The sequence below is a fragment of the Callorhinus ursinus genome, unplaced genomic scaffold (assembly GCF_003265705.2).
Source record: "Callorhinus ursinus isolate GAN/ISIS: 27379988/994484 unplaced genomic scaffold, GSC_fseal_2.0 scaffold28, whole genome shotgun sequence".
In the NCBI taxonomy this organism is placed as follows: Eukaryota; Metazoa; Chordata; class Mammalia; order Carnivora; family Otariidae; genus Callorhinus; species Callorhinus ursinus.
In genome coordinates this window covers 10,890,103-10,902,450 of record NW_027397090.1, presented here as the reverse complement: position 1 = coordinate 10,902,450, position 12,348 = coordinate 10,890,103, and the positions used below count along the sequence as shown (strand labels likewise).

The following is a 12,348-nucleotide window of genomic DNA, read 5'->3' as shown; positions in this document are numbered from 1 at the left end:
GTTGACCCTAGCGGTGATCACAGCCATGGCTGCCATTTAACTGTGGCCTTTGAGAGCCCTGAGTCAGTGGCAGCCAGCTAAACCACCTGGATAAACCACAGAGCCTGGGAGATAACAACTGTTTGTTGTTTTATGCTGTAAAGTTTTCATTATACAGCAACAGATAACTAACACAAGTGTATATGTTTTTAAAAAGCATAGGTCGGGTATTCACTGATATTTAAACATGTGATTCCTTTAGGAAATGCTTTACCTGGTAAAATTTCTGCCTCTTAACTGGATCTCAGAGTTATTCTCCTGGCCTAAGGAGTATAATATAATGACAACCTATACGATAATGTTCTTAGTATCAAAAGAACCTCTTTGGCATCAGTCCAATCTCCAACTAAGTTTAAAAACTTGAGAATTACTAAAAACATAAGTAATTTTTCTTTGGTTCTAGCTCTGATTCCATTAACTGAATTAATTAATGTCTCTTGAGGAGGCGGAGAGAAGTCAGATAAAAGGTAAGAAAAATGCTAAGAAGTACCAGCCACAAACATCTTTCCTTCTCTCCTAAACGAGCAAAATTTTAAGAATAGCTTCCCCCAGATGTGGAGAAAGGGGAACCCTCCTACACTGTTGGTGGGAATGCAAGCTGGTGCAAAGCCTCTGGAAAACAGTATGAAGGTTCCTCAAACAGTTGAAAATAGAGCTACCATACAATCCAGCAATTGCACTACTGGGTATTTACCCCAAAGATACAAATGTAGGGATCCGAAGGGGTACGTGCACCCCAATGTTTATAGCAGCAATGTCCACAATAGCCAAACAGTGGAAAGAGCCAAGATGTCCATCAACAGATGAATGGATAAAGAAGTTGTGGTATATATACACAATGGAATATTATGCAGCCATAAAAAGGAAGGAGATCTTGCCATTTGCAACGACGTGGATGGAACTGGAGGGTGTTATGCTGAGTGAAATAAGTCAATCAGAGAAAGACATGTATCATATGACGTCACTGATATGAGGAATTTTTAACCTCAGGAAACAAACTGAGGGTTGCTGGAGTGGTGGAGGTGGGAGGGATGGGGTGGCCGGGTGACAGACATTGGGGAGCTACCTATGCTAGTATGTGCTATGGTGAGTGCTGTGAATTGTGCAAGACTATTGAATCACAGATCAGTACTTCTGAAACAAATAATGCAATATATGTTAAGAAAAAAAATATGTTAAGAAAAAAAAAGAAGAAGATAGCAGGAGAGGAAGAATGAAGGGGAGTAAGTCAGAGGGGGAGACGAACCATGAGAGACGATGGACTCTGAAAAACAAACTGAGGGTTCTGGAGGGGAGGAGGGTGGGGGGATGGGTTAGCCCGGTGATGGGTATTAAAGAGGGCACGTTGTGCGTGGAGCACTGGGTGTTATGCACAAACAATGAATCATGGAACACTACATCAAAAACTAATGATGTATGGTGATTAACATAACAATAAAAAATAATTAAAAAATAAAAAAAAAGAATAGTTTCCCCCAAGTAAAAACAGAACAAACATTTTAGTAATATTTGGCTTTCTAAAAGACTTAAAATTCAAGGGACCAGGCTGCATTTTTTTAAAAGACCACCAGACAGAATTATCACATGGATGATGAACATGAACCAACCTGTTTGCCCTTTTAAGGAACAGAGGGAGCACGTTTTTTCCACGCTTTGCAAATAGTTTCCTAAAACAAATCTGCCAGGTGACAAAAACACATACACATACCAGAAAATTTCCTATCTCTGCTGTTGCTGAAACTGACTTTTTTCCCTTTGGGGCAGAGACCGTATTTGTCCCCCACCCATTCAAAAAAAAAAAAAACAGCCAATGAATAAGTCAATACTATTCATTAGAATGCTGCATCATTCCTGATGGTTTTAATATGCTGCATCATTCCTGATGGTTTTATTATTGTCAGATGCCTCGATTTGGGTTGGGGAAAAAGTATTGGAATTGGGAGAAACAGCAAGTCTACTGAGACATAAATTGTCTAGATGCCCCCAACTCCCTCTATAAACATCTGCCTGCTCTGGGGACTTGGGCAGAGAAGGCTTGTCTGGGTTTTGGAGGCAGAACTTGCAAAGATCTCAAGGGGGCTGTAGGAGAGAACTTCATGCACGTCTTCCAGCAGATCAGCACACTTGTAGGTGGTTCTGGTGTCTCCTAAGAGACTGAGCTGTGCCTCCAAAGAGATGAGTCACTCCTGGTCTCTTTCAATGCCACGCATAATGCCTGGCATGCAGTAGAGGCCCTAAACTACTGGACAGGTGAATGCATCAACATTATTCAAAGGGGACAAGTACTGCTAGGTGTGCAAGGTTTTCAAAGGACAGGTATGGTGTTCTATGACAGAGGGTGAGGGGGGAAGACAGGGACCAGTTCTCACTCCCCAAGCTCACACCAGTATGACAAGTCCATGGAGGCTGTGCTCATCCCCAGACCCTCGGAGGGCTGAGTCACAGTCACTGTCACGGGCTCTGCTTCTCCTTGCCCAAGAGACACACGGAGTTGGCAGGTTGTTGGCTGGATTTTTATTCCAGGGTTTGGGTTCGTTTGAAAGCAACTCTGGGAGAGGACATTAGAGACCCATTGAAGGAAGCAGCCCTTGTGACCTGCTCCCAATAAGGCTGTCGTGATGGGGTCTTGCTCAGCAATACAACGATTCTGGGCTCACATCACGTCCCACAGTTCCTGGAAACATCAGCTACCTCGGGGGAGTACTTAGGCTCTCGGGCCTATTGCCCAGGGTCTCAGCAACTTTGGAGGTGTCACCTTCAGAGCTATGCGTCTGGAGTCACCCAGCAGCCTCTGGTCAGGGCCCGCACTGGGGTTCACATTTAGTAACATCCAGTACCACTCCCGCTGCAGGTGTCTTCCTCCGTGTCCTCGTGCAAACGATCACATGCCCAGTATCCACCAAACAAGCGCAGAAGCTGCTGGGAGGTGCAGACATGCATATCGAATCATGTATTAAGCACATGCTAAACTTCTGGACAAATCCTGAGCCTCAGAGGGAAAGTTCTACATGGGTACAGTGCAAAAAAGGCAGGGTTTGTCTGACACTGGCTCTCGCCAGAGAGCTGGCCAGAAACAGCGGTCAGAATATCTCTACCAGAAACCATTGCCACCAGCCTGTCCCCATGAGTAAACAGACCCTGGACGTCACGAGGAGAACTTTCTACCCTTCACAAGCTCCCTATCTATTCTACTTTGTCCGTACCGATTCAGGGAATGTGGCTCTGCCTATAAACTAACAGGGTCTACCCTTCATCTGCACAGAATCTAACTCAACAAACGGAGCCTGGCCTGAATTCTAGGACAAGCGAAAGGGAACGGTGAAGAAAATAATGTGAATTATTTTATATAAAATATAAAATATAATATAAAATATATATATATATATAAATATATAAAATAAATATATATATATTTATATATATATATATAAATATATAAAAAAATAATATAAAAATATAAAATAAAAATATAAAATAATAAATCAAAAATTTACATGTACCAATGGGCAGTTTCGATGACAGATTCATGGCATTTAAAAGAACTGCAGAGGCGCCTGGGTGGCTCAGTCTGTTAAGCATCTGCCTTCGGCTCAGGTCATGATGTCAGGGTCCTGGGATGGAGCCCCGCATCGGGCTCCCTGCTCGGCGGGGAGCCTGCTTCTCCCTCTGCCTCTGCCCCTCCCCCCACTCGTGCTGTCTTGGGCATCCTCTCTCAAGTAAATAAGTAAATAAAATCTTTTTTAAAAAATAACATAACTGCAGACAATCATCTTCTATTCTTGGTGAATGGTGAGAAAGGTGCCCCCTACAGGGGCATGAGAGAAATAGGGCCTCTGTTCCAGCTGTGATGATACAGAAGGCAGTCACTGACTATGACTATCTGCCCTCCTGACCTGCACAAGACCAGGGCTACATTTCTGAAACAAGACTACAGAAAGACCGATTGCTGCAGATCCAATCCAATCCCTGATGACAAGATCAGATCAAAATCTTCATATGAGAGTAATGCCTTCCCCAGCTACCTGCTTAGAGTTTACTCTCGGTCGGAGACAGACCACACAAGGCAAATTGGGGCCATCACCCTGGCTCCACCAGGGCCTTGTAGAGGAGATCATCAGCACAGCAGGATGCTAGAGACACAAGGGGTGCAGCCGGCACCCTCGTCCCACCAAACCCCTGCCAGAGCAAAAAACCAGCGAATCAGTTAAAAGTCAATCTGCCTCTTCCCCCACCCCCCAACCCCCCTCAACATGCCAATACCGTGAGCATTTACTGATGCACTCCACCATGTGCAAAACAGTTTTAGGTCATGAAGGGAGAAACTTATGAGTCTCTGCTACCCTGAAGGAGTTTACGATCAGGTCAGAAATTCACAGCATATACATGACACAAACAGCAACAATTTATGTGTGTATTATAGAGCGTTTTACATTTTGCACAAGCAGGGGGAGTGACAGGCAGAGGGAGAAGCAGGCTCTCCTCTGAGCAAAGAGCCTGATGAGGGATTCGATCCCAGGATCCTGGGATAATGACCTGAACTGAAGGCAGACACTTAACTGACAGAGCCACCAGGCGCCCCCCAAACCCCAGTTTACCTTTTGAAGGTCATCAAAGAACATAGAACAAATGAGGTGAAATAGGCACATTTTTAGTTTTATAACCCTTTTGGTATTTAGGCTTGCAGATAAATGAAATTCATTTTTTAATTATAAAAGATACACAAAATCTGACTGATTAGCATTTTTAAAAATTACCTTAGTACCCGTAAAACTCAATCCTTCCCTACTACTTAACTATCAATCAATAGTTGAATTTAATGCAACAACATTTAAAATAGTAAAGTCTATTTTACTTTGGCTGTGGGGCCCACCTGCCCTGCCCCAACCCTTACCCACTTTGTCCCCCTAGGAAGACACTGATGCAGCCTCTAACATCTGGCCCCGGGGCATTGTGACTTCTGCTGAGAAGGGTCAAGGGCCCTGCGTCCGAGGCCTTGAAACCACAGGACATCCATCATGAGTGAGAGCTGTTAAAATACCTCTGCTTTAAAGGTGGCCAAGCATGTCACGAGAAGAGCCTGGGTGAATGCTCACCTCTGGATCATCTATACAGCACAAGAGAATGTCAGATCTGAGCATGAAAAAGCTAAAAAGGAGAGAAGCTGTTCCCCCCCCCCCCCCCCCCCCTGGCGCGGCACAGGAAGGAAGAGAGAACAATCCCCCCCCCCCAAAGGATATCTCATCAGAAGACAAGCCACTTCAAAGAACCGATTTTAAAATAATAATTAAAAAGACAAACAAAAGTCTCAAAATCAAAGAAGGCTTTCTGAATTTTAGGAGGCTCCTCTTAAGCCAGGCAGGCTGTTCATCATCATAATCAAACGCAGGCCCAGGTCTGCTTTATATTCATCACTGTTTCCCCAGTGCTTCTGCCTCATCAACCTTATGCTCCCCACCCATGTCCAAACAGGATGCTGCAGGAACCTGCCTGCTGAGTGCTGGATAAAGGTTCGCGGGAAAAATGACACCACCGTTCAGTGGACAGTGCAGGGTCTTTCATGAGGACAGTCACACTTACGCATGGTGCACTCAAAGGGAATTAGTCTTAAAACAGAGATGAATGTGGGGTTGTGACTTGTGAAGTCAAGGACATTACCGTATATCAACTTCCATGACATTTCATTACTGCCTCACATCCTTCCTTGAACAAATTTTTAATTTCAGTATAGTTGCCATGCTACGTTACATCAGTTTCAGATGTACAACACAGAGCTTTGAAAAGTGTCCGCTTTCTAAGGTCATGACTTACTTAATGAAAGAAGGCAGAAGGTGACAGGTTAGAATACAAGTCTTTGCAAAAAAAAAAACTAGTAATCTCTCGGGACACTGGAATACTTTTCAGTTTTTCTCCATCCTGAGCTTCAAGGGCAAAAAAATAAAGTGTATGTTTTCCTTTAATAAATCACGACGCCATCTGCTTTGTAATAGAAAAATAACTAGTTGTGTGGGCACCTAGAAAGTGAGCAAATTGTGCCCTCAAGTGGCTGAACGTTGTACTGGAAGGCTGGCTTGGCAAAGCCTGCAATTGCTAAGTCAGTCATGTTAGATCACAGGCTCTCTCCCGATCTCTTTGATTCTGAAAAGAAGGAGAACAACTGAATTTTGGAGTAAGGCATCAGGAAATGGGATGATGTTCCGGATTTATTACTGAGCCCAACTTGCTACAGCGAAGTCAAGTACGAGGATTTAAGTATCTGGACAATTCAGGCACTAGGAATTCACTTCACTTTTGCCTGTGTTGCACTGTCATTCCAAATAAAACGTTTGTTTATAATAAGGTTTGTCTTCCACAAGCAACTGCTTGCTAAGGCTAGTAAAACCAACGACTTGGGTTTTAGGGTCGTCTTATAAGGCAGAGTTCTTTCAACATCCTTTAAAGGATGAAAAGCAGAAATGTATCCAATAAACATGCTTACACAGGTGTGAAAAGTTATATAAGTTTTTTTTTTTATTGTAACATCATTTGTTACAAAAGACTGGCAACATCTTGGATGCTTGTTATCATGGGTTAAGTAAATCATGATGCATCTAAATGAGATTCAGTGCAGCTGTAAAAGAGGCGATTTTATGTACTCATACAGAAGTCCTCTCCAAAACCCAGTGTTCGATGAGAAATCAAGAAACAGAACAGTGTGGAGATTTTGCTATACTTGCACTGTGAAAGGAAAAATACCAGAGCTATACTGGCTTGTACAGACATCATCTATCTCTGGAAGGATACACATTGATAAAAATGGTTGTTTCCAAGGGTCAAAAATAGAACTGTGGAATTTACATGATTTTCATCTATTTTGTTCACTAGTATTTCTCTAGTGTTTAGAAAAGGGCCTGGCACACTGTAGGCACTCAATATTTGTGGAATAAATACGTGAATAAAATCAAATAGATGTATACGTACATATACTTAAAAGGTTGTGCCCAAGAGGTTGGATGACTAGAAGCCAGCAGTGGGAGAGAGAATTCTCACTCTGCATTTTTGTACTTTAATAATTTAGAACCGCCAGAATAGCCTATGTGTTCCAAGATAAATAAAATTCAAACAACTCGAGAAACACATAAGAATGGGGAGTTATTATCTTGATAGCTATTTAAGGAAGGTATTGTTTGATGGTGATTTACAACCGGGCCAATCACATCAGAAACCACCGATGGTTTTTTTTTTTTAAAGATTTTATTTATTTGACAGAGAGAGACACAGCAAGGGAGGGAACACAAGCAGCAGGAGTAGGAGAGAAAGCAGCAGGCTTCCCGCAGAGCAGGGAGCCCGATGCGAGGCTCGATCCCAGGACCCTGGGATCATGACCTGAGCCGAAAGCAGACGCTTAACGACTGAGCCACCCAGGCGCCCCTGAAACCAATTGTTAATTATCAGTCCTGTTGGAGTACTCACAGCATCTGAGCGTATGGTGCTATTAAAAACACCACCACCACCACTGTCCTCATGTGGAGTGATTTCCTGCTCCAGCACTTGGTCTTTCCAAATTTCACCTCACTTGCCATTCCAGCAGAAGCTGGGATTGCTGGGCCCTCTCTCCAGGGGGTCTCCAGGTGGGGCTGGACAGTTGTACTTTTTATATATATATATATATAATTCTCCACAGTGGCCTCTGAGATTCCCCCTTGGCCCCAACACACAGCACCGAAAAGATCCAGTCTGGACATACAACTACCTGAGCTCAGAATGGGAGTCCATTTCCGTGGACCAAAGAGAAGTCTCTCTCAAGGTCATCTTCTACTCTGCATGGCCCGGCTCCTCCCTAACCACCTCATCCAGAATTATTTCTGGTTCATTCCTTTCCTTATAGAGCCTATTCACAAAATTTCAACTTTCAGACATCCATTCAGGATTAGCTCGCACACTTATCCTACGCCATTCTTTTTACCTCTGTAGGCTGCAGGTCTGACAGTTTTCAACAGCCCGCTCCCCTCTGTGATATGGGAGGCACCTCCCTGTTAAACCAGGCATCAGGCGAGCTTTGGGAATGCAGACTGCTGGTCTGAGAGCGTTCTGCTAAATAGGAGGAGGCCTGAAAACAGCTCATTATCCATCAAAGAAATCATGTTCTAACTGATATACTTGTTCTCAGCAAGCTCGGTCCTCCACAGCAAGTCTGCTAATTGGATAAAAAGGCCTCGGAGCTTTTGGGGGCTGGGATAAGAGATGAAAACGCACTTTATGGGCCTTTCTCTGATATAATCGCCAGCTAAAGGGACGGCAAGGAGGTTAACAAGCTCATTACAAGCTCAGCGCCTGTGGTCTCCGCACACACCCCCGTGGCAGCCACAGGACCAGGTGCCCCGAGAGGTCAGGCTGGGCCTTGGCGGCAGCCCTGCCCCCACCAGAAGGCAGCAGCTGGTATCCCCAACACCAGCTGCTGGGCCCCTGGGCCATGAGCCAGGAGTGGGCTCAAACGTGCTGCTGGGCTCAACTAGTGTTTTCTTCATCTGGCCGTGGAGAAAGGGGGCCAGCGTCAGATGTGGATAATCCTGTTTATCAACCTCATTTTCCCAGCTGTTCTGTTCTGCTTTCAGAATCACTGTCCTGCTTGCGATTTCGTCGGGGGTCTGGGCTGGGTCTGTGCCAGGGACCGCTCGTCCGACTCCATGCCGCTACCCCCACAGGTGGCACGGGGCACGCGGATGGCCAAAGCCCCTGATTTGGGAGATGCTAGCCACTCCTGGGAACAGCACTACGTCGCTCTAGAAATTCACCTCTTCCCTCAGAGCGTGGACTGCCCCGTGGTGGCTCACGCGCTGCAGGGCTTCCATGGCTGATCTAGAGGATTCCTTAAAGCACTCTGAGGAAGGCAGAGGCACCAAGGAGGATTCGCCAGAGAAGACAGTGCGAACGGTATTCACATACCACAAGGCGGTGACCAACAGAGGTCAGGGGATGAGGGGCACTGAGGACCGGAAGTCAATGTCAGCCCATCCTAACCCCATTTTATCTGAGGTTCTGTGAGAGACGTAAAAATAAGTTCTACTGAATTCTACTCACACTGTGGTAAATTGAAGCCTCACCCATATTAGTATCCTGTAACATGTGACTCTGGGCACTATTCACATTCAAGGCCAGAAAACATCTGCCATTGGATCCACGTGAGAGATCCCCCCCACTGAGAGAGCTTTGCAGGTCGGGTGAAAATTACACAAACTCGAAATTCAAATCCTGGGTTTGTCACTGCAGGCATTCCTTGCTTGACCCACGAGATGCGTTCCCCACAAGTTCCAGGCAAATCAAATTTCTCTAAGTCAAGCCGTATTTCAAATTCAGGAGGTGGACCCTCTATAAAACAAAGAATTATGCCTGAATTTACCAGCTCTGTAAATCTTAATTTTCATTCCCTGGATTTTGTTAAAGAGATGCAGCTGCGACCAGGATCAGAGACACGGAAACAGCAATGTCAACAGGGAGAGTTAACCTGCAGGCCAAACCCTTAGCATGGTGTCCAGAATTCAACAGAGTCAAAGGAAAACTTTTCTAAAAGAAAAAGGAACTGCTGCCCCTGCTGAAATGATAAGACTTGTGGGACAGAGGACTTCAGGGCATACCCACTATTGATACCACAGTGTAAAGAGGTTTAGACACCTCTGCTTGAAAAGAGACTTTGATCAGAAGGGAAGGGGCTAGAAAAGCCACAAGGTTACAGGTTTCTTGAGGTATAAGGAGATGAGAAGGTACAAAAGCAGGGGTGGATTGGGGCAGAGATGAGCAGACTAGGTCAGCAAAGGCCAACAGTCAGCTCACCGATCTGACCCAGGGTTCAGATCTGACCCAAGTCTTCCATTTCTATTTTGTGAAATGGGACTGGAGGTATGGGGAAAGGGGAAGATTCATCCAGGGCTGGGTTGCTCTTAAGACCAAACTAATCAAAACCACGATAAAGCACGTGGGGACGGCTGCAGAACTATGAAACATTTAACAAGAGCACAAGAGGTAGACAAGAAGCTCTCCAAATTCCTTGACGTTTTCCCAGAGTGAGGTTCTGAGCCAAGTTCACTGTAACTCTCCTTCCTTACTGAAGCTATAAAATACGGTGGCCTAGGAGCCAAGAAGGTAAACTTAAAGGCCTGGTTTCTAATGGGCTGGCCTTGGCGTGTCTGGAGTGTACAAGAGAGCTAAAGAACATTCACTGTGCACCTGTGGGTCCATTTCTCAGGATGCCAAGCCAGGTTCAGAGCAGTCTGTTCGGACTTGTCCTCGTTAGAACTCCTACCTCTCTGAATCATCCAGCGTACTAATGCATTCTGAGTCCCGCTGTGATGTAATTAAGGAATAATGTTTGCAGCAAGGAGTAGAAAGCATTGTAAATGCCTCCCCGGGGTGATTAAATGCCGAGGAGAAGTTGAATAACTACAGAATTCATTTGATGCAAGTTTATTCCAATGCCAGAGCATTTCTTTTTCCAATTATAGGATAGGGTTTCTAAAAAGATACAAACACAGCATCCACAAGCAAACATTTTCATGCCTTCCTCTCCCTCTTGGGAATGGGGAACTGAAACCACTATCCCAGAAATACTTAATTCATTGAGGGAGAGGGACTGGGGCTGAGTTTGTATTTAAGGAACGAGAAAAGACAATGAAAAGCTGCTTCAGAAAAGTTATTTCAGAAATAACTGGAAGGGACTTTAGTACTGAAGGAAAAAGGTCCATTTCTAACTGAGTGGATGCTTGTTTGTATTTCTGTCTGTAATTTTCGACCTCAACAAACCACTCTCTTACCCTCTCCGGGACTCAATTTTGTGCATCTGGAGATGTGGGGGTGGGCAATGGGTGAGTTCTGACATTCTCTGCGTTTCAGTTCCACAAACACACACATCATATTGGGAAGTGTGAGTGAGGATGTGGGGGAATGAGCTCACACTGCTGGAAGGATTGCAAGCAGGTACAGTTTTGGAAAAAAGGGGCAGTATGAATAAAACTGAAAATGCGTATCCCTGGTGACCCAGCAATGTCACTTTTAGGCACGTTGATAAATGTCTGTCAATAGAAAAATAAGAAATGGATAAATAAAATATGGTGTCTTCACACAAAGGAATACTATATAGCAGTTAAAAAGAATGATAAAGTGCTATCTGAATCTACATTAATATTTCCAAAACACAAGCTGTTAAGGACTTGGTTAAATTTGTGAAAATCTGAGTAATTACACAGGATAATGACTGTAACTGAGCATGACCACTGAAATAACAGAATTCCTGAATCCACAATAATAACCAAAGAAGATTATACCGTTGTATGAAATTATACCGTTGTATGAAAAGTGTAGTGTAACACAGAGTGTAAAGCTATTATGTACATTTTAAATGAATATAAAAATAAGACCATTCAGGGTTCACGTACGTGTATGTGTGTGTGTGTGTGTGTGCGCGCGCGCGTGTGTGTGCGTGTCTCAAACCAGAGAAAATAGAAGAAAGGAAACATCCAACTTCATGACAACTGCGGTGTTTGGGAGGTCAGGTGGAAGTCTATGACTGAAGATGGAGGATAAAGGAGATTTCAATATAACCAGTAAGAATGCACATGTGCACGTGTACAAAACATAAGAAACAACAAACGTCATTTCTGGATGGTGGAGAAAAGGTACTTGTTATAACATTCTTTTTCCGCAATTTAAAAAATCTTCTCAAGGGGCACCTGGGTGGCTCAGTCAGTTGAGCATCTGTCTTCAGCTCAGGTCATGATCTCGGGGTCCTAGGACAGAGCCCCGCATCGGGCTCCCTGCTCAGCGGGGAGTCTGCTTCTCCCTCTCCCCCTCTCCCCTGGCTCGTGCTCTCTCTCTCAAATAAATAAATAAATAAAATCTTTTAAAAAATAAATAAAAATAAAAAACCTCAAAATCAAAACTAAAATATATAAGGCAATGCCTATGGCAGATACATGTGCACCAGCTCCCTCCCAGCCCCCCGCAAAGGGCCTCCAAAAAACCAAGGCAGCCTAACCTCTTAGGCCTTTGCTGTCTGGCTCCACACTGCCCAATATGGTAGCCACCAGCCACTTGCAGCTACTTGAATTTAAAGTGAAATCAAGAAAGGTTAAATAAAATCAAAATTTCCATTTCTCCATTACTCTAGCCACAATCCAAATGCCGAACAGCCACATGTGGTGAGTGGCTGTTGTACTGGGAAACATACATAATGAAGATTTCTACCACTGCTATAAATGTTATTGGACAGAGCTGGTCTTGAGCTAAAAATCTTTCTTTTAGACAACGAGAACATTTTTGGTCACGTGGCTCTTTCCCTAA

At 44.3% G+C, this 12,348-nt stretch overlaps 1 protein-coding gene across 2 annotated transcripts in view; it reads right to left on the bottom strand.

Moving 5' to 3' along the window:
• Nucleotides 1-12,348, bottom strand: part of DOCK8 (dedicator of cytokinesis 8) — a 218,723-nt gene that overhangs the window by 101,226 nt on the left and 105,149 nt on the right. The window lies entirely within an intron of this gene.